At 44.6% G+C, this 26,791-nt stretch overlaps 1 long non-coding RNA gene across 2 annotated transcripts; it reads right to left on the reverse strand.

The window, feature by feature from the left end:
* Positions 1–777: 777 nt before the first annotated feature.
* LOC138107919 (uncharacterized) lies at positions 778–21,821 on the reverse strand. 2 transcript variants are annotated; one of them, XR_011149768.1, is made up of 4 exons: positions 21,705–21,821; positions 20,785–20,945; positions 4,885–4,971; positions 778–2,591 (listed from the first exon to the last, which is right to left on the reverse strand). It is a non-coding gene; the product is annotated as an uncharacterized lncRNA (long non-coding RNA). The 2 variants fall into 2 exon arrangements; XR_011149767.1 differs by lacking the exon at positions 21,705–21,821 and having other exon boundaries at positions 20,785–21,167.
* Positions 21,822–26,791: the final 4,970 nt, after the last annotated feature.

The raw sequence follows: 26,791 nt of genomic DNA on the forward strand, positions 1-26,791 counted from the left end.
GTGAGGGCCGGAGCGGCCCCGCAGTCCCGCGGAGCCGCCGCTCCCGCGCCCTCCCGGCCCCCCAGACCAGGGCGGCAGCCGCGTCCCCGGGACCGCGTTTGCCACAACGTTTCGAGCCTTCATCTCCGTGCTGTGCTCCGGCCGGTCTCACCCCCACGGAGTTACCGAATGAGATTCGCTGTGCATCCAGCACAGTCCAGAAAAATTCCCACCCCGCGCTGCAACCTAGAGGTGCTTCGTCGCTTGGTAGCGTTGTTTAAAAGAACAGATTTCAGAGAATCAGTTAGGTTGGAACAGACCTCTGAGATCATCGAGTCCCACCCGTGACCGATCACCTCCATGTAACCAGACCATGGCACGGAGTGCCACATCCAGGCTTTCCTTAAGCACCTCCAGGGACGGTGACTCCACCGCCTCCCTGGGCAGCCTATGCCCATGTGTAATCTTCCTTTCTGTGAAGAAATTCTTCCTAATGCCCAACCTGAACCTCCCCAATTAGACATTTTCCCTGTTCCCCCACCATTTCCCCTGTTAGGAATCACATACGCCCTGGTCCTGTACCTAAGAACACGTGGCCAGCAATTCTGAGCTAAAATCCGGAGTCTTATAAGGGTTTTCTGTAAGATGCATTTGGACAAATAACTCCAGGTGCAATTTTCAAACTTGCACATGTATTTTCAAAGGTAATTCAACAGAGAGCTGCAACACTGGCTGAGCCCAGTGACAGCAGACCTACCTGCCCTCTGTGAAAACCACAACACTTGTTTTTGGGACCATAAATACATTATTAAACTTTGGGGGCCTGAGTTAAAGTTTTCTGACCTAAGTTTGAACACAAATCACAATACCAATCACATTTCAAAGAAAAATTACCTACTTCCACATCTATTGCAAGAATTATTTAGTTGATATTTACACAGTATGTAAACAAATAGTATTTTATACCTATCTGTGCGCTGTTACTACACAAACTAGAGCAATGGCTCTCACTTTGCACATTAAAGAGGTTTTACTCATCTCTGTTTTTTGCAGTCTTTGGTTTATAGGCCATAGAAGTAGGATGTGCTCGGGAGGGGACTGGCATGAATAAACTCATAAACCAAAAATTCTGTGAGTTTTTCTCCCTGAATATTAATTCAGGTTCTCAGGTCTGCTTTCTTTTAAGGATGATTTTGTATCCACTGAATTCAGAAACAAAGTGGGGGAAAAAAAACCAGAAGAAGGCCTAGTTTCTTGAACTAATCAAGGATTATACCCTTTATTGAGTACAGCGCCCCTCATCCTCTCTTCCTCACTCTGTGGTCATAGGAAGTACAGAAAACAACACCACAGACTTAAAGCTGGCCTCCAGCCTTGAAATCAATCTGCAGTTACTGTTTTGTGATACACTGGTTTGTTAGGCCTCCTTTCCCCTTACGTGTATTTATAGTCCACAAATCCAGCACATCTGAACTATTGTCTATTCAAACTCTGATAACATTTTTTCAATGTGTAATGTGTACCTAGATGAATAAAATACTTCCCAGAGCAGGCAATGACTGCCAAAGTCATTGTTGCGCACGCCTCCTCCAACCACTGCCACAGGAAGCAGGAGCAAATTCCTGCCTGTGGTCAGGCTATGCTGGATGCAGACAGCTGAGCTTCAATCGAATTTTCCTCCTCCCTGATGCCCTCTTTGGTTCAGTGTTAAGGATTGCTCTGACATTCCCAGCTTCTTTACATTTCTAGAGGTGTGAATCTGTGCAGAAAAGTTCTGGACCAAAAAATTCATCACCTGCTCTAGAGTTGGGATAAAAGTGGCATAGCAGTGCTGAGGGTGCATGCCTGTCACACCCTCAAATCTGGAGCAGAGCAGAGCAGAGTGCTGGTGCGTCTGTGGAGCAAAACCATCTGCTGTGGAGACCATAGCTTGGGTCCTGGCAACAGAACACCCACGGGTGCATGGTGCTGGGCCTGATCTGCCAAGACCTTTCCTTGGCATCTGTCTTTTATCCTCAAATTACCTCAGAGAGGCAAAACATTGTGACACCTGGGTTGCTCAGGTGCCCAGGCTCAAGGAATCTATTGAGATGTCGTAAATCAGCATTTCTGTGTAACTGGTCCTGAGAAATTTGATGAGAAGTATGTGGAAGGGCTGTATTGAGACAGCAAGTTCTGAGTCCTGTTCCTGGAGTTTGCCACTGGTCATCTTGAGCATGGAGGCTTTAGGAAACCTGAGGCCCACAGCATGAATAAGATGTAGGCTTGCTAATTATGGCCTAAGGGTCTGCTGAGGAGCAGGGACTTGAATGCAAGGGTCCCAGAGAACCTGACCACCATATTGTATGTTTTTGTGGATGTCCGTTAAAGGATTTGGTGTCTGTAATTTATATTAAATTCTTCATACTCTTTTTTGTTATGTTCAGTTTTCTCTAAAGAAATGGTCATTCAGAGCATCCTCCCTCTGCCGTATGTTTCTTAGGCCCCCTGGTTCCTTGAGCTCTCTCTCTTCCATTTCTCTGTTCTTATGTGTCTCCTCTTTTCCATCTGCATTTTCCTTCAGCAGCACCCATTTCCTGTGGGTTTCATCACCACCCCCACCCTGCTTCCATCTGTTGAAGAGATCAGCCACGAAGTTAACTTGCAATTACACTACCCGTGAAATTACACCAACACTTCCAGTGGCATTACTAAGCGTTAAAGCGAACACCCTGGTGAAATTAATGGGAGAGGGGGAATTTGCCCCTTGCACAAACAGGTTGTTGGCAACCTCAGGTAGGCAAACCAGCAGATCCTCAGGTATATTGGGTAGCCTAGAGAGGCAGAGCTGCTTTTCAGCAGCCTAGCTGACACTCTCTGCAGCCTGCATGTGCCATGAGAAGCAGGAAAATACATCAAATGACCAGCCCCAGCTGCAGTCTGCGACTCTGACACCTCTGACAGAGCAATAATGGGCAATGACGGCAATTTCTCTGTTGCAATGGTCAGGTATAGTTCTACCAGCTCGGTCTTTTTAACATGATATTTTCTCTCTCTGCTATGTAATTTAATAGATTTGTCAATGTTTGTGATCTGTGGCTTTTTTTTTTTTTCCGTCAACACAGAAATGCAGTTTTATAGAAGTCCAGTCTCAGGGCAGCAAATTAGAAAAGCAATTTGAGTTCCAAGGTTAGAAGAGCTGCATATGCCAGTAATTTTCACGGTTACTCTTTTTTGTATATTTAATATTGTGTAAATGCAATTTATTCTATAATTTTAATAATACTTTAGTGGATCATTTGGACTGATGTACACAGAATGCTGTGCCATGATACAAAATGCTATAGCTGCTTCCTCAAGATTATTGTAATAGTTTGAACAACCTAATTAGAAATTAACTGCAGATTTTATAAGTGAATTTCTGAGGTAAGAAGAAAAAAGTTCTCTATTTATCACAAGTACTAACACTTAGCATTTAACTGCTGCATACAGAAGGAAAATAGCTCATGGCTGTTTTTCCATAATGGGTCTGATTTTTTCCAGCTTTTTCCGTAACACAGAACTTGCCCCCCTGAGACAGGCCTTTATCCCCCGTTCCAGCTTTATAGGCATAAAACTAAGGTGGAAATCAATATTTATCCACTCAGATGTACTTGGAAGGCCCATTCAGCCCTCAGCAAGGAAAAGCTTAGTTGTCTACAAAGTTTTAAGGCACTAAATGAGACATCTCGGTTTCTGGTATCCTGAGAGCATCTACTGATCAAACAATCCAGAATGCTGAGAACTGGGAGGCTACCCTCTCCTCACCTGGATGGCAGCAGTGGATAGAAAAAAACAGAGGTTTATTGACTGTGGTGAATGGAAGACACCTCCTCTAAGATAAACATAGTTGTGGGAATAACTGCACTTTCTCCTTGCATGTTGAAAGCCTTGTCCTGTCCTTTGTGCCTGGTCCCTGGAGCACTCACACCTGGACTGCACAGTGCCCATGAATCACAAGGATGACATTTCTTCCCCTAGGGAATATGGACAGGTGATTCCTCCCACACTTCACTTTCTGTAGGAAGTGCACAGACAAGAGCAGTACATGGCAGAAGGGAGTGCATTACACGCTTTCAGAATATGCCGTGGCTGTGTCAATGCTGAAGGTGACCCAGGCATATCCCAATCAGCTTTTAGGTAATTCAGACAGGGATACCAAGGTAGCTTGAGCAGTGTGGTGCCTTCCACAGGGCACCAGACCCACTGGAGAAGCTGGGCAGATTTGCAGCCAGTGGATACAGAGCTCTGTTGTGGGGATTACACTGCTCCCTTCCTCAAGGCTAGATGTTGTAAAGCTGATTCAGGTGACCTAAAGCTGACTCTTTAACCGTATTGTGACCATTCACTAGCACAAAACAAGACAGGAGAGTCGAAAAAAGGCAGATGGGTGCACTCACGTAAAACTGGGGGGCTGGAGAAAGGCACAATATCTAATCATAGGCTCTAGACTAGGATTAAGACTAAAAAGCCAGTGGGACTCACAGTCTTTTTTTTTTTTTTTAAAGAGGTAAACAACTGCTTCAATTTTATGAGGATTTCTGATGGAATATTGTCCATAAACCTGCAGTATTTTCTGTGCTCTTTTGAGGCAAACCTGGCTCTAGGTCTTCATTTCACCAGTGTATCATTCTGGAAGATGAGAATGCTTTCTGGGCAGAGGCAGTAAGAGATTCCATTTCTAAACCATGTTCTTGAAGTACAAGAATAGATAGCCCTCACACTAACTGAGCAAGATCTTGCTTTTTCTGTTTCATTTTCTAAAATACCTTAATAGGAGGGAAAGCATAAACCCCGTATTTGCTCCAAGATAACAGAAATCCCACAGTCATCATCTATTGTACAGTTCTGTTTTCTAGGGACTGGAAATAATATCATAACACTTACAAGAGGCAGCATAAAGTCCAGGAAATTGCAGAATGTATTCCAATATCTTCAGGTTCTGCAAAGGCTTCTTTTTCTTTCCTTTGATCACTGTAAGAAAAAGAGAAAGTCATCAAGAGTCACCAGCTCTCCCACCTGTGGGGCAGAAGCCTTCACCCATGAGAAGCACCACCCAGTTATTATCATCACAACTTGACAAAATGCATCCAAGCAACTGTTTAAACTTCCCCTCGTGAAGATCTAGGAAGACAGTGGTCAAGGAAGTACTTGGTAATTCTCCATTTTGACAGGAAGAAATGGCTAGAGGAACAATATGCTTTTCTGGATTTGAAGACTCTTAGTTTTGGTGGCTTTCTACATGGACGATTTTAATCCTAATGTATTTTTTTCTTTATTAACAAACAAAAATGGCAGAATAATAGGTAAATCCTATTAAAAAATTCCCAGGGGAGGCAAACACTGCTTATAATGGAGTTATTGCTGCAACCTTAATTAGGGCATGGTGCCAAATACCTCTGTGATGAAAAACAAATCGATGTAATGATGCTTTCCCATTACCTTTTTTGGAGTAATTAAATGTCACAACATATTTTGCATACTTCCTACTGGGGACCAGGGCATATGGGACTGATTTACAGCAGAAGTCAAAAGGATTTTCCTTAAAATCAGTGCAGGTAGACAGCTAGCTGCTGGAACTGAAAGTTAAAATATATTTTAATCTTCTAATGACAGCAGAGGGTGAAGCACTTATTGACTGTAAAATTTCAAATACAGTGTAGAATCTGACTAGATTAACATAGCATATCTACTTCCCTTTTTCACCTAAACAGTCATTGTTTCACCTAAGCTGAAACTGCTCTGGAAATTCAAATACTGTCATTTAGTCTTGTGCTCTAAGATCCTGCATGTTTAAAGAGATTTATGTCCACACACACTGACAGCTGAAGAATCCACCTCTGTTGAATTCAGTAGGCTTTTCACTGGCTTTCTTTCAGCAGGTCACATCCTGAGCATCTTACTCACTTTTTCCTCTATCTGCACTCAGGCATGCTTTCAGAGGGGTTTATCCAACACAAGGGCCAATTAAATACTGAGCAAACAGTTCAGAATTTGGCTGCTTTTATAAATAGTGATTCAAAGGTTTGATTTAGCTACAGATGAGCCTGAGCCACAAAAAAAAAATTGCATCTGGATCCTAACTGTGTCAACTCCCATGGCAGAGATTTTTTTTCCCAGCCAAAGCTTGGCCTGAAAGTTCATGCAGAAAGACAAACTGTGAATCAGAAGCCTGCACCAGTGCCCCGGGTGAAGTGCGTACCAAGATAGCCTGCAGCCACATGCCAGCTTGCCATTGACCTTTTATCTGCATAAATAGTTGTGACCTTTGGGCTGCTCAAATTAGTGTGAGCTGCTCGAGCAGGCAAGTATCACAGCCCTCTGTTGCACAGGCTGCATCTCTTTGCCTCTTCCCTCTCGTGCCATCTCCTTCGCTGGGCAATGAAGGCAGGTGGGGGCATGGGACAGCTTTCTTACCTCTGGGGACATCCTGTGCCTCAGAGGAAATCCACCACTGGCTGGGTAAGACTGTACTAAAGCCTCATCACATCAACTCAGTGACACAGAGAAGACCAAGTTAAGGGGCTGACAATCCTCCTTTGGACTGATACTTTTCTATAGGGCACAATAAACCTTCTTGCTGTGCCTCTCGTTATCTTTCATTACATTTAAAATAAGTCCTAAGAGTTTTAAATTCAAAAGAGATAAGTTGTTAACAAAATAGTTATTCTTTTGCTCAGCCTCAAAGTGAGTTGTTTTTCTTAAAAACAAAAGGTAGATTACTAAACCACTCTGATCTACCTCTTATTCACTGGACTGTATGCTGTAAAGGGTTTAATGCCCATTATTTTCTCAGTGGACCAGAGCTAGCATGCTCTCTCATGTAAATAAACATTTAGTCCTATTTCAAAATGCATCACTTGTGTCCCTGAAACCACAGCAGTTTTAGTTATTTTTGGAAAAAGGTATTTGCACAGTTTTACAAGCACATTTTTTCCAATTGTTTAGAAAAGGTCCTTCAGTTGCTTAATGACAATATTGACTAGGCCTGAGGGGAAGAAAAAATGAGTGGGGTATTTTTAAGGACATAAAGCAGGAAAAGAATACAAACATTTTCAAGGTTCTCCAAGACACTGACTGCACAGACACATTTCAAAGGGAGATTATTATCCCTGAAATTCTCTCCAAAGCTCTTTTTTTTTCTGATTTCCTTTACCCAGAGCTTTGTTCTTTTTGTCTGTTTCAGTCATGGGCTACCAGATCCCAAGTGTATTTTTCCACATGGTGCACATTGTCTACATGATGCTGTAAAAAATTCAGTTGACTCTTATTATACATTCTGGAGACATTTTTAATTGCACCAAGGAAAAATGTTGGGCAGGTAGTGAGACACCTAATAAGTAGTTGCTAATTCCCATATTTTTAAAACTAAATTTGAGGGAGCCATCTCGCAAGTAAGAGTGGGAGCTGCATGCTGAGGCACATGCCTGCTGCCTTTGGCAGATGTGTTGGAAGGGAGCTAATTGTTCTGCTGCATCACGTCCTTCAGCTCTGCAGCGAAGTCTAACCCACAGCTGTCCGGGTGAGCTGAATTTCACCCCACATTTCAGGAATATCTGCTTGCTGGAAGGGCTGCTGCATCACCCATATGGTACTTGGTCAGCCACCCAAAAATTAAGTGTCCTGCCTCACTCCCAGAAGGATGGTATGGACAAGTGCCACAAGTTCTGAGAATGAATCGCGAGGGTGCAAGACCTGCAGATGCATCCTTGTGCTGTGTAGTTGGAGGGGGTGCAGCTGGAGGGTAAGGGTTTCTCACTCCTATTTCCATGAGCAGTTCCATAGAAACAGGACCTGGTGACTCTCAAGGTTCATTGCCAAATTACAGCATCTCCCTCTTTAGTTACACCTGAGAAAGGGCATTTATGTTTCACCAGAGAAGCAAACGAAGGCAGGGCTGGGAGGGCTGGTCTGCATCCCTCTCCTCCAGAGCCATGGAGCCCCTTATGCACAAGCTGTGCTACAGCTGCAGAAAGGAAAAAATGTGGGCTACCCTTGCTGAAACATTGGCAGCACATTGCTGTTTACAACTGGAATTTTTGCTGCAGGCTTTTACCAATGACAACTTAGGACAGGAATAGGAAACTTCACATGATGATGAGGTCAACTTTTTTTCGCTTGTCCAGTGCCCCTAGACGAACACAAAGCTGCTGAAGTTAGGATTTATGATTGCTTGCAAAAAATTGAGCTTGAGCCACGAATTTTAGCTGGCTCTTTTGTGTTATCTTTTATAGCACTTCCAGCAGCATACTCATTTAAAACTTTTAAAAGCAATTTGGGTTGCTTTCATTTGGTCCTCATTTCTGCTCCCCCACTCAATTATCTGTGCCTGTCCAGGAGCAATTTTAAGTTGACCCATTCTCAAGTAAATGAGAGGGCACTGCGTGTGTTTGCAAAGCATGTTTAACTTGTGTCTTTCATCTGTGAGTAATATTAAATCTATTGAACTACATAAATAAGTAATTCACCTACAAACCTGACAAGCCGACAGTAATTTCTTCCTCTCAGAGTTTACAGTTCACAGGTATCTTTTTTAATGGTTTCATTTCCTTTTGTGTACCTGGAGATAAAACCAGTGAGCTAGACAATCATGTGCAGAAGAGGGAAGGCTGCTTGGCTGTTCTTCTCTGCCCCCATCCCACTACACTCAACATACATAAACATGCATAAAAACATAGAGTGAGAATAAAATAACCACTTTGAGTGTCACTTCTGCTCTTGTGGTTTCTGCATGAGAAGTAGACTCCAGCTCGGCCTTCTGGTTTGGATAACAGCCCTGTAAAATAATTTCTACCAAGAGACTAGAGGTCTGGTTTTGTTCTCATGCAAATGAAATTAGTGGAATTATATAAGCATAAAATCAGAGACAAATGAGAGGAAACTCTTATTTGCTCTTTTGTATTTTTATGGAGTTGGGCTCCTTACACACAAGGCAATGCTCTTATAAGAGTTGGAAGGCGGGTTGACAGGCACCTGGGCTTGGGAGGACCACAGCACTTCAGCTTTGCAAGGCATGTGAGGCACACACACAGCTGGCTGTCAGAGAGGGGCTTGAAACAAAATAAACTCCCCAAACCAGGAAGCCCCTTGGAGCTAAATAAGAGGAAACACTAAATGCAGGGAGGGGGTCTAGATGAAATCCCATCCCCTCTCCACCTTGTCCAGGTGCCTATATCAAAGCTGTAGGAAAGGATGTCCTTCTGGCCAGGAATCCTTTCCTAAAAATAACTGTATAGGGCCTCTCTTTGGAAGCAATGATGGGAGGTTTTTCCTTAGAATCCACCCCAGCACCACTTCAGGCTGTGTGCTGTGCTGGTACTGGGCTAAAGCTCTTTATCCGTGGGAATTCTCCTCCCTCCACCATTAGCTGCATATGTAAAACCCTGCATAAACCATTGTAGTCTCTGGGTTCTGGGGGTGGAGAGTGGAATGGAAGAAATCTTGTAGCAGAATATATTTAGCTTCCATCTCTTCCAGGATGCTCCTTCACACCTCCCAGTTAAGTGCATTCAGCCCTGTACTGAGCCATGAAATGCAGAAGAACCAGCAGAGCTTTCTGCCTCATTGAAGGGGCTCAGATTTATGCTTCAATAAAGCAGCCTCAGTACCTAAAACATAAAAGGGACCCCCCAAGTTATTTGAAAAAAGACATTTTAAACAACCTAGGTTGGTTCCTAATGCTATTCAGCCATACTGAAAATAAAATTTCATGCCTGTTCAGAACTCAAAAATGGGATCAAGATTATTGGCTGAAAGGGCAGAAATCACATTAACTGAGCTGTCTTTTGCCTGCGATGTTTGGTCTTTGGTGTTTTTCATTTACCAATGCTGCAGAACTTATTACTTGTCCTTAAGGAGTGCTACTGTTGGCAGGGAGTAACCAGCTCATGGTTATCTGCTGTGATCAAAACCCTGAGAGTTTGAAATGGACATTATTCATTGCAGCCACTCTGACTGAGGCCATTTCATATGGAAACAATTAAGAGGCAAAAAGCATATCATAACAAAGGAATGAGAAGAAAGATCAGGAAATACAAGCAGATTGGATCATTCTCTAAAAATGAATACAGTATTTACTGTTGGTGAATATAATAAATCTAAGACTTGAATTACCACAGGACAGCACACAGGACTCTGAATTGCAGATTTTCTTATGCAGCCTAAGAGGAAATAGTTAAGATTGATGGTGAATGTAAAATTTAGCTCTAGAACAGAACAAAATATAACTTATTTCATATGTGTGCAGAATTCAGTCTGAAAATAATGTGTTTAAAAAGTGGTCACAATGGGAAATTACAAAGAAATGAAAAGCAAAGAGGAAATAAAAAAATATGGTCCATGAACATTTCCTTAAAAGCAAGGGGAAAATCTAAATGGACATTGAAGAGCATCCACAGTGATTTGCACATCTTCTTGAGACCAATGTAAATGCAGATAGACACAGAAAAGGGCTAAAGAACAAAATCTCTTTCTAAGAGCTGTTTACTCTTACAGGCAGTAAAAACCCAGGGGGAGGGTTTTCCCCCCACTGCTATCAGAGAACAAGTGAGGCAGTTACTGGAAAGCATATACCATAATAAAGAATTCTGAAACACCATTTAATATTTCTGTCTGGCTGAGTAATTAAATGAACAGATTTTCAGCTAAGCGATATGAGATAGACAAGACACTGTCAGTCACGCACAGCTGGGAGCCAGGATGTCCATGTCCCTCAATTCCTAAAATAGTCATTGGTACTTAGAGAAAAGTTTGGAAATCACTTTCAGAGGCTACCAACACTAGGTCTCCTAGTGCCGTACTGCCATGCCCTGCTGCTGTATGCACAATCACACACCAGTTTTCAGTATGTCACAACCTTGGGTGAATTTAACATAAACTTGTACTGTTAGGTGATAGCAAACTGCCATCCAACTGCTGCTTCTTGACTGCTGCCTAGGAGACTAATTTCTATTGCTGCTGAAATCAATCTGAGTTTTATGACTGGCCTCACTGGAGCCAGGATTTGGCTTAGTGTCTGGATATAAGCAGCTAATGGTTTTTCTGACAACAGCTCAGAGATGGTGTAAATCAAAGCAGAAATATTTAATGCCTTGAGATTGGCAGAACATCCCATTCATGCTCTTGACTTACCTGGCAAAAGGGATATCAGGTATTGATGCCTTCATTCCGGCTCAAACACCCTACTTTCCTCCTTAAATAACAGTAATGCTTAAGTGGAAGTCACCTCGCTTCTTCAGAAAGCTGAGAACCGTGCAAACACCCACTAAAACTGGCCAACATACACTGAGCAAAGGGTTGGTGGAGAAAGCACCTGAACCTCTGAATGGGACACCACAGACCCAGCCTAGTGCCTCCACTGTCATCCTCCATCATCCTGCCCTCCCTCCGCTCCCCTCGCACCTCCACAACTCCTCACAGCCTGTGACAATCCACATCCCACTTGTCTGAAGGTACCAGAGCTTCAGAAAGCTGTGCTGCCAGGCTGGGTGACATTGGCCCACAGCGCTCTCCCTCCAGCTGCTTCTCCCTTGCTGGAGCATCCCTTGGAGGCAGCGAGCACACCTTCTTCACTTCCTGCTGCTCATCCCCAAGCCACCAGCTTTGATCACTCAGACACCCACTAAGGCTGCCCATGTGATTTGCAGTCCTTTCCCAACTTTGGCAAATGCTTTTGCCTAAGCAGTAGTGAAGTGGAGCATGGCAGGAGGCAGGCAGTTGGGAGAAGGGGTAGTCCTATGCGGGATGTGAGCTTCATGCATCTACTGGCTGGACACAGAAAGCAGAGGTTGCAGAACAAGTAATCCTGGATGCCGTTGGCGTTTTAGAAAGAGCTACATACATGACACAGTTTCTCCAGAAGTTCCCTTTAAATAGTAACATTTCTGCCCATTTGTATTCACAGGTCTTACAGTTCTATTTTTAATCGGAATGTAGGTGTTCATGAACAGTGGGTGTGAGACTGACAGCACTAGACCAGAGCTCTCCATTTGCAGAATAACTGCTGCATTGACTACTATGCTGCAAACTCCTGTAATGGAAATACCAAGGACTCAGAGGGTCTTCCCATCCCTGTGCTTATTTTGCCTTTGTCCTTGCAGCTGAAACTGCCCCAAAGGGAACCAGCAACTAAGATGGGCTGTGGATGTTTGTGTGTCCACATGCATGTTCAAACACTTGCTGGAACAGGCACAAGATTATCAATCCTTCCAGACAGTGATTGCTTTTGAGCCTTAGCAATTCATTTGGATTTTGTACTCCATTGCCATAGAAGTAGCTTTTCACGTGACTTCTTGAGTTCTCCAAGACATCCTTAAGCAATATGTTTAGGTCTCTTTTTTTAAATTTGCTAACTTTTTGTTCTTAAATATAAACAGCTCAGGCTCAGGTACTTGTACCCAGCTTTGGAAATACCAAAGGCTCTTAGCAGTTTTCAGAGAACACCCTGAAGTACACTGTTGCGTATAGCTCAGGTAGCTTGTGCCTCTAACCATCATTTAATAGGTGATTCTGCAATTGAGAATAATCATGTTGCACTTCTGATCCTTTTTCCCACTCCAGCCCACTCAGAAACACCTTCTGAAAGAAAACTCCATGGCACAATCCCTTTACTTGTCCCCTGAGCCATCTATTCTGCACATGACAAGGTCAGGAGTAGAGCCAATACCAATACCTTCCCTTTCTTGAGGCATGCTGGGTGTATTACTGAATTTAGGGAGTTTCTATATTTTCCTCCAAGATTATAGGCATGCAATTTCCAGCTATTTCTCTAAACCCTCCAGTCCTCATATGTTAATGTGCTTTGGCTTTTGGTTCAAGTTATTAGGAAGGAATCTTCTTTATCCTAAATTTTATTTCTTTGCTTCCTTTGAATAATTAAGGGTCAAGTTATAATTTTCTCTTTCTGTCTCTAGGCTTGTGTAGAGAAGAGTGAAATTCTTTTCATTTTTGTCATTTCCTGCCCCCTCCCCCAGATCTCTGGAATGGTGTTGTTAATGTGCTATGCTTGCATGCTCAGCCCTCTGCTAACCGTCTTAAGCATTGCTTTTTCCTTGCAAAACTAGAAGCAGATCAAAGCATCATGCCAATTCTGAATGCGAGAGAAAGCATAGGCAGAAGCTGCCTGACACAGAGTTCCTCTGAAGGTTGCATCTCTCTGCCAGATCAGAGAGGTCATGGTCAGGCAATAAAAACTGGAAGAGATCAGTACCTTGGCCCTGCCTTTCCACACTCCACCTGGGAAATCTGATTTCTGAGCTTTGTTTGCTTTCACAGTATTAGAAATATCTGTTATACAGACAGAAATTCTGTTATAAAATGAATATAAATGCTGTTATGCAAAAAGATCAGGCCCAAGGCTCTTAACTAACTGGGAGCCCAAAGACTAGATTTGGGATGATCCAAGGCCTGCCCCTGCAGAGAAAGTATGTATGTATGCAAAACAGCAACACAGCCTCTTGCTGTGAGGTCATCTAAGGCTTCTTGTTTGCTCTCCTGATTTTATGGTGGGATCTTTTGTGATGAGGTTCAGCCCTGCCTTCCTACTGTTCATTTTTTTAAAGTACTTTTGCAGTAGTCAGTTCTCTGAAGTGCTGTTCTCTTTCCTTTGAATTGACTGAGAATCTGGGTTAAAGTGACTGACTGATGTGACAACAAAGGGGGGAATGTCATCAGGTCCAAAGGATTTGATATGCTGTTGGTTATAAAATGCCCAAGTTCTGTGCCAGATTAATATTTGATGTCATGGGACTTGACTGGCTGTAACTGAAAGAGCTGGGGCCGTTGTTGGGAAAATGGCCATCTCCCTTTCAGGGGAAAGTTGGGACTCATAGGAGCTGACAGCCTGACAGTCCGATCTTCCATTCACCCATAAGCACCAGTCAGAGTGAGCAGTAATAATGCAAGTTTCCCCATATTTAATTCACTGATGGGTCAAATTCTTTTTGTAACCCCTAAGTATTGTGCATACTTTCTATTATCAGCCAGAACTTTCCTTCTTCCCACAGTTTAGAGCGTATCAGTGCATGGTTCCCCTTGACAGTAGTCACTCCCTCTCTCTCTCCCTTCTCCCTCCTCCCTCCCAGCCATCCCCACCTCTCCTAGTGCCTGTGGCAGCAGCTGTAGCCTGCTTTCTCTGGGTGAGACACCACCACCTGCACCCTCCTGCCTCGGGCTCCTCTGCCATTCAGTAGTGGCAGGCACCGTTTAGTCTCGGTCACAGCGACAGTGACCCATACAGCAGCTGAAGGGAAGCTGGAAGAGTGCATGCCCCATTGGTGTAAGGGCCCCAAACCAGGCTCTGTGGAGAGGATCCCAAGCCAGTATCCACTCTCAGCACCAGCCTTTCAACACCAGGAAGATTCTGGCTTGATGCCTTGCAGCACTGTGCTGGGCAGGACATAGTAGAGTGCAGGGAGAGTCACACAGGAGGACAGAATTTTCTCTGAGTAACAGTCGTGCATTTGCTACCATTATTTGTTAAAAGTCATAAAAACAGCACCTAGGATGCAGGTGTGTAACTCTGGCCCTATCTATGTATGTGTGAGGCCCCCCTACATGGTCTATGCAGCTGCACAGTAGTCCAATATGCTCAGAAATCCTAAACTCTCTCACATAAGGAGAAAACAACTTGGGGCTGCATCATCAACACTTTCCAAAAATGGCCCTGTTTTGTCTGTCTGCTGATCCTTAACTTAACCAAAATCTCTCAGCTAATGAGGACCACGTGCCAGTCACACTTCATTTAAAAGAGGGGGGGGAAGGAAGTTGGTGTTGTGGCATGTAGATATTAAAAAAAATAAATCAAATAAAACTTGGCATTGTAAATGGAAATCAATGGACTGCAAAATTGTATTTGTTCTAGCTGGATAGAGTACTTGCCGAGTTCCAAGCTGTTTGTCCCTTTCTGAGGAGGGAGGGGGTCTGCTCCATTTGTACTGTAAATGCAAGGCTGTTGTGAAGAGGGACTTGAACCCTTCCACCTTCAAAACGGTTTATGCATACAAGAAAAAATTAATCTCACAACATCCCATGAGACACAAATCCTAACCCTTATTTCGAGAGGGAATGAAGGGAGAGTGGGTATTTTGTCCGAAGCGATGAAGCAAATCTCTGTTAGAAGTGAAATGCTTGGCTTCTGGTCTTATACTGAGAAATTCTGACTATGTCCCTCTTAAAATTCTTTCAGTATCTACAAACTGAAGGCAACGTAGTATCTGAACTGTAATAATTCATGATAAAGCACTGTAGTGGCTAGCAGGTACACCACTGACCTGCCACTCCATGTGACCTTAGCTAGCTGTCACTTTCAGCTCAGGATACCTGAAGGTGTCACAGTGAACAGTGTTGCATCTCATCTGCACTATGCTCAACTGCTGCTTTTCTGAAAATCTGATTCTTGATCTTTAATAAATCCTAAGAAAGCTATATTTGACCTAAAACTCCACTCAACTAAAATATTTATATATTACCTCATGGAACACACAAAAATATTCCTGTTATGAACAGCCTATTATCACCAACATATCTATGACATCTGCATTTGTCTTCTTCCCTATTCTGTTAATAATGATTGTTATTTATATTAGACACAAACCCAAATAGCATTTCTTACACTTTCTCACTAAGTGCTTGTAATTACCATACAAAACCTACGTTGTTCTAAGGAATTTTATCAGACTGACTTGCATTGGTCAAAAGCCCTCCGAAACTGTTTTCTATGTAAAGTCCTGAGAACTGAAGATTTCGTTTCATTTCCAAAGATTGTGATGTTTTAAATTCATCACCTTGAGGATGAGAAGCCAATCAAATGAACCTTGCAAGGCTGAAGGAGGTTGTTTTCAGACTTGAGAGGGTACTGGGTAGGAAGACTCGCAACCAAACTAAGACCTGACAACAGGGTAAAGTGAAAGCTAAAAAGAGGAGACAGTTGTTAATGATCACATCCCTTTCTGCTCTGTCCAAGCAGGTGATGCTCAAGATTAGAACAAGGCAGTAAAAGATTATTAGGACAAAGAACCTGGAATTTGTGACTTTTGGCACCATGGCCAGTGCTCTGCAGGAGAAGCCTGTTCATGCCACCCACCAGGACTGTCCTACCAAAGCGTTGTGTCTTCTAAAACTGTTCTCAAAAAATTTTAACTGTATGGAGTATGGTATGCAAAGCAGTTATCAAAAAATAGATACCAGCTCTGTCCTTGATATTAAATAGGATCATTTGGATTACTGCAATCAAATATTAAAAAAAAAAGCATTCATTATGAATGTGAATTTACATCCCTTAAATTGTAGAAATGATCAGAAGAATATCTCATTTAAAATTAGCATTCTTTAAGTAAGACTTAAAAATTGAATTGATTGGAGAATAATAGCCTATCCAACTCTTTGCTGCCTTCAACTCTCTTTAAAATCAGAACTTTCTCTTAAGAAATATATAAACCGTTATTATTTTCAGTCCATATCAGTTATGCAGCCCCGATCAGTTTGGGGTGAGAGTTATTTTGGGTTGGTTCCATTGGGATGAGAATGCTGATGGAGTTGGTAATTCCTTATATCAGTGCTCTTGATTAACACTGAATGCACAAAGCTCTTTGTCCTTGAACTTTTAAAATCAAGGCCAAACAAGAAGGAAGGAGACTGTTTGCAATTCTATGTGTCTTTTTCTTGAAAGCACTGGGCCCAAAATCCCTATCTCAGATTTTGTTTGGGGTCACACTGCTGAGGCCTCCTCCAGCTACACCTGAGCCTGTTTGGCTCTCTTGTCTTTCTGGCTCTCTTCCACCCTTCAAGGAAATTGTTGCCTTCAAGCTGATCTCTACCTGAATGGGTAGATTAGTCCCAAACCTCCCTGCTGCTGGGTTCACATTCCTGAAGAGCCTTACAGGGAGCCTGCACAGCCCCAGTTGTTTCAGTGATCTGAAGAATGGTTAACACCCTAAACTTGATCATCACTGTTGTAGGTGCTGTCCCACCACCACTGCCACTTCCCAAGACTGTAACCAGCGAGCTCAGGCTCCAGTATCAGCCAGCCCAGCACCAGGGCTTCCCCACATTTTATACACCCCTCTGGCATTGCCAGAGCAAGAAGTATTAGGCCATGGGAACTACTTGGGGCTTGGCTTTGCTGCTTCTTCTATGATCATGACTTTGAACTAATATTCTTTGTGATGGCTTTTTGTCTATCTACAACTTCCTGGTATTCACAGCTAGATATTGCACTGGAAATGCTGTTTATTAGGAACCTACCTAAGGCTCCTGGGTGCCCTTGTGCCCAGATGCCATCTTCCATGAACTCGGGCACTCCTCAACACTGCCATCCTTGCACTGTGCTGTCCAGGCTGGGGACAAAGCTTTTAACTGCCCTAGGGACAAAAAAAAAGGAATTTCTTTTCTTCTTCAGAGGCTACATAGAGAGAAATGTGTGTTATTATGGTAAAGGAAAAGGCTATTTGCAATGAATGGACAAGGTCTGTCTGTCAGCATAAAACATTCATAGAGTGGATGCTGAAGCCAAGGCAGATTATTTCTAGGGGATCATAGTCCTTCTTTATCAGTGGGGTTTTTACCCAGTTTCTTGTCTGTTAGCAAACTAGTTTCCCTAATATTTCAGAGGAAATGTGCTGAATGGCAGATCACAGGCCAGTCACTCAACTGATGTTGGCTGACAACTGTACATTAAACCAAACCAAGCGATCTTTGGCCCTAGTGGAAGCAAAAGTCAACCATATGTACACAATACATATGCACACAGAAAGCAGCAAAAAAAACTGCACAACCAAACTCAGGCCAAACCACTCCAAAGATTATAAGTAACTAAGCAGAACAAAGGTCTATCCCTACATGCTAAAGATCAACATAAGGGCTTTTTTATGGCTGATAACATACCATGCCCCACTGTTAAGGAATTTTTATAGCTGAACAAAACCTGACAATCAGTTTTTATGTAGCACATCTCATAAAAAAATGGGAAAGTACTTTACTGAGAAGGTCAATATTGTTATCTCTGTTCCTCGGAAAGCTGAGCAGCAGAGTGGAGGTAAAGGTGCCTAAGGAGCCTTACTTAGAAGGCTGTAGGAGTGCAAAAGACTTCTCCATCCAACAGCAGAAGTACGGAAGGGCCAACTGTGCTTTACTTACGTGGTTACACCCACTACCCCGTTTGCAGTAGGAATCTTTCCCAAACACTGCAAACACTGATACAGCTCCACCGACTTCGCCGGGAGCGCCTGTGGCAGCCAGGGCCACCCCTACGCCAGGGGACAGGGGACAGGCAGACGAACGAGTTCCTGCACTGTCAGCTGGAGTATGAAATTACAGCACTTCAGCTGCTTTGCGGGAGCGGCCTGCACGGGCCCGGCCGCCGCGGCGAGGCCGCTCACCCTTCAGCGAAGCCCTGCCACCCACCCCGGCACAGAAGGACGGAGCAGGGCAAAGAGCAGGCGAGGAAGAAAGCCCAGAGGGGGGATTTACTGGATCCGTCGCTGTTCCGCTCTCCCAGCCGGCGCACCCTTCCCACGCGTGCCCCTGGAGCGGGGGCCCTGCAGCAGCAGCAGTGCCCAGGGCAGGTGCGGAGCAGCATTTGCGGCTGCACGGGGTCACTGCATGCTCTGCAGGGCAGCCCTGGGGACCGTCTCCTGACCCCACCGTCATGCTCCCGGCTGTGCTGGGAGCCAAGAGAATGACATGGCCACATTTACTGTTGGATTTAACATGAAACATGCCACCGGCCTGCCCCCCTGGTTTCCTACACATTGCCAGGGAGTGGAAAGAAAACCTCTTGCCACAGAGTTCAGAGTTCTTCACCAGAGAGAGAGGACTGGATCACTCTCCCTTTCCTTCTCCATGTGCAGGGAAAAAAAAAAACTCTCTCAGGATAACTTATTAACCCGAATTACCTTCTGTTCTTATCTCATCGTGCTTGTAAGTCACACTGACAAGCTTTTGGCAAGACTTGCAGAGCCCTGCAAAGGTCCTCCACATGAATTTTCAGACTCAGTGGAGACCTGCCAGTACCCATTCCTTTACTCGACCAAGCAGCCTCAGCAAAGGAAGCTGTGGTGCAAGGCTCACCTCTTCTGTAAGGCTGCTCCATTTGCCTCTGGTTTACCCTGAATGAAACATGATCTACAGTTTCCACATTTAAATCCCAGCAACATCCTCTGCAGCCTGTTGGTCAGTCTGCCTTTCAGCTCAGCGTGGGAAAAAGCTAGGAGCAGCCAGTCTCCCAGTAAGGATGCATATAGCAGACTATGCATCTATATGTTGTCATGGAGATGCCATGGGATTCATCTGAGGATTTTGCTGGTTGGGTTCCTTCTGCATCACACATTTGTACAGAAATTAGGTTTTGACAAAAATACAGTATCCGAAGTTTTCCAAAGCATAAGTGGAACATAGATCTGTGTCAGAGCAGATCAGGTCACCTTACTCATGATGACTTGCATAGGCCTTAATTTTTTATTTTCCACTTAAATTGCTCCCGATTTCATATCCACACTGTTATCATGGAGTTCAGAAAATTAAACTAGTCAAAAATAATTGAGGGGAAAAAGAAGCAGGCCATATGTTTTAAAAGCAACCATTTCAAAATGCAAGATGACAGAATATAGTAGTCTTCTGCAAATACAGTGGGACTCAAATAATCAGTCAGGGAATTGTCCTTAATAGTTAACCTGAGACACCTGAAACCTCCACCCTTTTCCACCTTTACCTGATGTTTTTAAAGGTAAGCAATTTTACTGCTTGTGTCCATCTTACTTTTTTTCCTATTAAAAACCTCAAAAATTTAATAAACATTATTTTCAGTTAAACAGGGATGTTAATTTTTAATCTTTTGAAAGGAGAAAGAATGAATCCATTTCCAAATTGCACCTTGTCCATAAAAGACAAATCAGATGGCCTATAGAAATCATACTCAAAACAGTGCAGTAAATGCCTGCAATCAAACAGGCTAAAGACCTACCAGCTAATTGTGTGATCAGAAACAAACCTGAAGAGCCACCATCAGCTCGCAAACTCCAGACCATCTTCAATCTGAGCACTTTTTTAAAAGTATCACCTCAATCTTTCTAGATAACATCCTTATGGCCTTTCCTATCTAACCACACAGTTAAACCTCTCTACCTATCCAAGCTCTCATCTAGCTGTGCTAGATTAATTTTTTAATTGTACTTGGAAATTACAGTCTGCTGCTGGCCTCCTTCTAAAGTTATTCAGATTTGAGATTACTGTAGAGAACGTCCTGCATTTTCATACCACTGCTGGTGCAGATCCACTGACTGAGAAAAGCTCCCTTGTGTCTGTTGACATGAATAATCCCCAACATTTTTAATATAGGCTGCCTTTGCCAGTTGGCTGACACTTGTGCTATGCCATGAATAAAAGCTATTTGATGACAGTTGAGAAATGGACGTGAGACACTTGCTGCTGTATTTCCTCTGCTCTGTGGGAGCCAGTCCCTATTATTTGTCATGTGCAGGAATGTAAAGACGTTAAAGGCAACTTGAACACAGCCACTGATGACGTGCTAGTGCAAAACAATGTAGAAGTGAGACCTCAAACCTCTTCTAATAGTCTGCTTCTTATGTCCCTCATATGTCTTTGCTGCCTATAGGAAGCTTCAGTCACTCTAAGTTTAAATAACACTCATTTTAATGCATTTACCAAGTTGGAGCATTCAAAGTGTGCCTTCACATCAACACAGAAAAGATCCCTTTATTAGCCAGCTACAGAAAATTTAAAGTTTTCTGTGTGTCATATAAGCAATGGGATTAATAATGCATGGTTACTTACCAGTGACTGCTGTTCTTCAAAAGACCTGTGTGTGTTTGTATCCGTGGGGTGTGCACTATAGGAGAACTACAAATTCCTGGTGTGAAAAGCATGCACTCCAGGAAAACCATGTGGGGCAGCAGCTCAGGTGACTCTGCATGAGGGCATGGGGTGTGTTAATGCTGGCAAGGAAGAAAAAGACAGGGATTTAAGGTAGAGTTGACAGAACAAGAGGAAAAGTGTTTGGCTAACAGAAAATGGGAGATGGAGTGAGGTGTCTGAGGAGTATGAAGAAAAAAAAGCAAGACTGAACCATCCAAGAACAAGATAAAATGAGCAGAAAGAGAGATGACTGTGAGAATACAGACAGGAGGAGGAGTGGGAGGAATGAGATTAAAGGCAAAGTAACTTACAGAGGACCTTGAAGGGGAAGATAGGGAGATTTATATGGAGGCTGAGAGAGACATGAAATCAGTGGGATCTGGGAGATGGGCTGGTGTGTCACAGCTGGGGCATTTTTAGCGGGAGACTTCTGAGCAAGCAGGGGAAGAAAGTGAGAGAAGAGGATGGGAAGGACAGACTGCTGCAGCACAGGCATCTACTGCATGGATAAGAGTCTTTTGAAGATGGACAGTAAGGGAAAGGTAGATTTAAAGAAGATTTAATACATCCCCATACTTGGGAGATACTTAGGAGCTTATGGATAACCCATTAAAGCCCCTTTATTACCAGAAAACCCCAACAGACATCACAAAATTTAAAGGCCTGCCAGAAGGAGGCAGGTCACTCAGCAGGCAAAAGTCCTTAAAAATATGGTCAGTGGCCTGCAAAAAAATCAACAAGGGCTGCTATCCTCAAACAGAGCATTCACTTGATTCCGTTCCAAGCCGATCCTTGCCCTAAGTTTTGCCCTCACTGATAAGTAACATTAGCAGATTTACAGGTTAGTCAAAGTTTTCTCTCCACATAAGTCCTTGCCAGAGTTTTCCCTGCAAACCTGACCCAGCTGGGAGAAGTGCTACCCTCTCCCCTGCTTTCAGATCAGAGCTGAAGCTGACAAAATGCACCTGCCGTAAGGGCTCACCAGTAACAACTCTGCACCTTCAATATAAAGTTTCAAGCACCTGATATTAGTGTGGCACTGGCGAGCTCTGCTGTCTCTGCCTGCAGGCCTGGAGCTCTGCAGAGCATTGAGCTCTTACAGGCACCCAAGGAGAGACGAGGTGGCGATGCTTCTGAGCTGTCTCTGGGAAAGGAAGCCCTGTGCTCTCCAGCAAAATGGCCAAGACAAGAAACTGCACAAAACCTGCTGAAGCTGCATGAGAAAAATCAGAAGCCGGAGAGAATTACTTTCCCCCAAGAAGAGGGGAGAAATGGTGTGCATACATAGACAGTGTCCTGGGGGTTATAAAGCGAGACATGGTGACACAATGATGGAATAATTTCCAGATGATCTGTCGAGCAGAAGATGCTTTGGAAAGCTCTTTTAGCTAGATCAGCTTTTGGGATGTGTGACTAACAGCAATAGGCCATAATAATTATTTTTTAAATGTCACTTCAAGCACAGCTTTCTCCTGATTATCACTAGAGCACATTTCTAGCACAATATATCTTGGTTGTATCTGAAGCTAGCTCTAGGCAAGGATGTTAAAAACAGTATAGCATTTTGCTCTTGCAAGGGAGAAATCTCACAATTAGGCCATCTGCTACTTTGCACACCAGTGACAGCTCGTCCTCCTATTTGCTGATGGAACCAGGGCTGGCAATTAAATAGCAGCCCTTCCTCCCTACCCTCCTCCCAACCTCAACAGTGCCTCAGCTCCTTTCATGCGTTTCCCCCCCACGGATTTCCTTCTTCACCTGAGCTGCTGTGCTCCTCTGCCAGGTGCTTCCCTCCAGCTGGTCTCTGCCCCTCTCATTTTGCCCTGGCTTTGGCTCCCTTGAGCCACAGCTGTAGGTGGGGTGGGCTGATGCTGATGTTGCTGAGGATGAAGCTGCAGCTCCTCAATGGCAGGATATGTATTATCACATCATGTCAAGTCAGAAGGGAGCTGCCTCTGCACCTGCTGTGACTACTTTCATGTAGCTTGAGCCTCCTCAAGACAAATCTTCTCTTTCAAAGTAGACTGAGCAAATGACTGAGGCCACACCAATTTCAGCCTTCCTGCAGGCAGGAGGAGAGGGTCTCATTGTACTCTCTCTACAAATAACTGCACCCCAGTATAGAGGTACCCACCCTGCCCTGCAATGCAGCGGTCAGCTATGGTGGTGTGGAGCTCAGCACTGCTGGGCACCTTTGCACTTCCATCAAACCCAGCTTTTCCCAGAGCCTGAGCAGCCCAAATCCACATCCTTGCAGTACATCACAGTCCCCTGGGCAAAGAGTCCCCTAACTTCTTCTCCTGTGTGCTCCGTGCACAGCACTGGCACCGTGGCATGGAGACTGCAGCTGCTGTGTTCTCCCCTTCCATTGCCAGCCTGTGCCCTCGCCCTTGCTGCACTCATCAGGAATCCTCCCGTCCTCCACCCCTCTGCAGAAGACAGCTCTCTTCAGTGGGCTGCTGGCAGATAATCTGCCTGACTCATAATGGCTTGCTTTCTTTTAAGGAAGATGGATATCTCTGAAGTTGATGATTTCTGTGTCTCTCAAATCCAGAATCCTGTGATTGCTGCAGTATCAGCACCAGAGTTCCTACAGCGCAGCAGCTGGACGGAGTGGCACGCAGATCAACACGGTGCACATGCTTTGTAAGGCACAGAGACCTAGAGCAACGCTGTGCTCCTGATCAGATCCCACGCTTTGCCTTCTTTCAGCACATCAAGCACGTTGGTGCGTTTTCAGCAGGACCCAAACACCCAGACACAAAAAGGCAGACCTGGGGCTTAGCTTCACACTTACTTTTCCTCTGACAGTTTTGTATAAAGCTAAATATTCATGTGATTAGCATGTATTTCTTTAAGGGAGCTTGTTCTCTTAGTGCTAATCTGGGCTGAATGGCCAAGCACACAGAATTTTGCTCGTGGTGCTGGATGAATTCACCTGTGGGGCAGCTGATCGGTGTAAGGGTCCCTGCACTGTTCCAGTGATGAAACGGGGCTTCCTCAGCTCAGTTCGGTGAGCTACATTTTCCTTTGCTGAGCTTTCCAGCTTGGGCAGACATTTGAAACGGGAGGTGGTCTGGGTCGATGGAGATGTTTGTCATGGGGAAGAGGACGCGTTCCTGCTGCCAGGCAACCGGCGCTGCAGCGCCCGTGCCAATGGCTGCGAACACCTCTGCAGAGGCAGGTCTACAGAAGGAGCGGCCAACCCGGGCTGCTGGGGGGGCCCCATCGCCCCACGGAGCCGGGGTTGCCACAGCTGCTCCCCCAGGGACCCCCACAGAGGCAAAGTGGGGAGATGGTGCTGTGCCCCCTTCCCTGCCCGCCTGCGGGTCCCTGTCCGGGGCCCAGGCAGGGCGCTCGGGGAGCCCGGTGCCCGCTGCACCGAAGGAGGCTTTCTGCCCTGCTTCCAGCTCTGACTTCAGTCAGCGCTGCTCCAGACACAGGGGAGAGGCTGCTGTTTGCAAGGTGGTGCTGTGGGGCCTGAGGGGTGTCTGCAGAGCCCCTCGCCCTCTCTCAGCACTCATCTTCAGGTGCTTGGGGAGTTCCATTCACCCGTTCTGCAGCCAGCTCTCTACTCCCACCCGTTCACCCTCTCCATCCTGTGGCACAGCCTCACTGCAGGGCTGGCACAACCCGGGTGGCTCCATCACTTGCCAAATTTTCACTGTAAAACTGTGCCCCGAAGAAGCAAGCCCCTTCTCATCGTCCTCTCTGCTGCATCTTCAGCCACCCTGGCAGGAGTAAAAGGAGGGGAGAGAAGAGGGACCCCAGACTGGTACCAGCATGGGGAGGCGGTGCTGCTGCTGTTCTGGATGATGAGCCCCAGAGGGAAGTCCTATACTCTACTCTTAGCCTGGGTCATGAATTTCTTTCCCCAAAGCCTGCTGCAATCTGCCACACACAGCTTGTCAGCTGAGGATACAATAGATTTTACTCATGACAGATATGCATACACACACATATATATGCATGAAAAGCTCATTCAGTAGGATTAGGCAAAATTACCATAGCGTGTGCAAAACAGCAGTGCCATCCACTGAAAGCATGCCCTTTGCTTGCTCTCTTTGATAAATGATTTTGATTTCTTCCAGTCTCTCACTCCAAGAATATTACTGTGGAGACAACATGGAGATCTATGTACTAATTGTTTCAAGAAGTTTTCATGTAGTGATAGTTGGGCATCTATGGTCTTACATTCCCTGGGGAAATTTTTATTCAGATTTTCATACAGGTTTTAGTTTTCATTTTAGGGGCAGATACATGGAGTGCTGAGGAACACATCTTGTTCCATCACGCTTGATCCTTTATGGACAGGCTTTGGCTACAAGTCCAGTGGGAAAGACAAAACTTATCCAGAGCCATGCAGATGACACATAACTCTGACCACTTGGCACAGCTTTTAAACCCTGGAAACAGCAATGTGAGGTGAGAGAAGGCGAAGAGAAAGGCAAGATCAGATAATTTATTGTGGGTCTCCCATATTGTAGTTACAGATAGATCTCAATGGATGAAATGTTATCTGCAGAGGTTTGAAGCCAGGGGATGGGAATCGTGTCCCTCCTGGATCCCAGGAGCAATTTATTTGCAGTGTGGGGACTAGACCCCGGGGTACAGGGAGCAACAGTGCAACAGCACTAGTGAAGGGCTGCTCAGAAACTGCATTTGTTCCTGAAGCTTCTTTCCATTTTTCCCTGTATTCCTCACGTGTGCTTGTAGCGAGGCAGGTGCCATGGCTCCCCAGTGCAGATGGCAGGAGATGTGGGAGCGCTGCCTCCTCCAGTGCTCGTGGGTGCAGGCGACCAAGCCTCTGCTGGCCCGAGCAGCCCCGACTGGGAAGCAGACTCTGATACAGTCGTGCGCAATGCTGCCTGATGATTCACTCCAACTCGCTTTTCATTCCCTTGGGAACACAGAAGGGAGGCAGGGAGCAGATCAGCACCCCGCAGACACAGTTTCCCCATACATCAGCTCACCCTTCCAGCGAGCCCATGTCCTCACTTAAGGGGAGTATGGAAAACCTGTCAGAATAAACTCCAGTAAGGATTATTGTTAGGAAGTACGAAGCAAGGATTCAGTCTACCGCCTCCAACTCTCATCAGTCCTAATAAGAGGTGAGGGGGTGAGCTTGAGGGCTGTCCTGCAAACTGGGCAAGGTGGTGATGCAGAGTGCTACCAGTAGGCCACTGGGCTGGCCTGGAAATAGTTTCTTTAGCAGAGTAAAAATACCTGACTTTGACAGCCAGCATGCTGGCTTGTGTATGCATAATTTGCTGTGATCATGCTATAAATCAAGATGAGACTGCTAAAATTATGTATGACCTCATTTGATAGATTATCTAATAAGAAATTTGCTAATGCAGTTTATCACTTAAAAAGCCATACGACTGCTAAGGATGAGTACTTTACTGCAGCACATTTAAACCTAATTGTCAGAGGAGAAAAGCAAGCGGATTTCAGAGGTGAGTTAGAAGAGCATCCTTATGAGGATGATGTCTTCACTAAATCAGTGGTGCAATGCAGCAAGCAGGGTGGAAAGGAGTCTCCTCTGGATAAAGGTACAGAAAACTGCTAGACAAGGCTGTGCTGTGTGAGAATACTGCATGGACTCACTGATCAGTAGCACCTTTATAAATGTAAATAGTTGTATCCTAACGAGCATGCTTGCTTTTATTGTTTGATCTAGCGTTATCATTTAATTTTTCTGACATTTCAGTTCTGTTTCACTGTCTTGCAAGCAGATCTAAAATCCCTGATATGTGGAAAGAAACTACCAGCCTAGACCTCTAGCTCTAACTTGCTATTCTGGTTATGATGCCTGACAGAATAAAAAGAGTAATTGTTTTGCTGCTATATGTTACCATCAAATATTTTTGTTCTTCCAGTCCTGTGACTCATTTGAAAAGACTGAACATCACTTTGACGTACA

Source organism: Aphelocoma coerulescens, chromosome 3 (genome assembly GCF_041296385.1).
Source record: "Aphelocoma coerulescens isolate FSJ_1873_10779 chromosome 3, UR_Acoe_1.0, whole genome shotgun sequence".
NCBI lineage: Eukaryota > Metazoa > Chordata > Aves > Passeriformes > Corvidae > Aphelocoma > Aphelocoma coerulescens.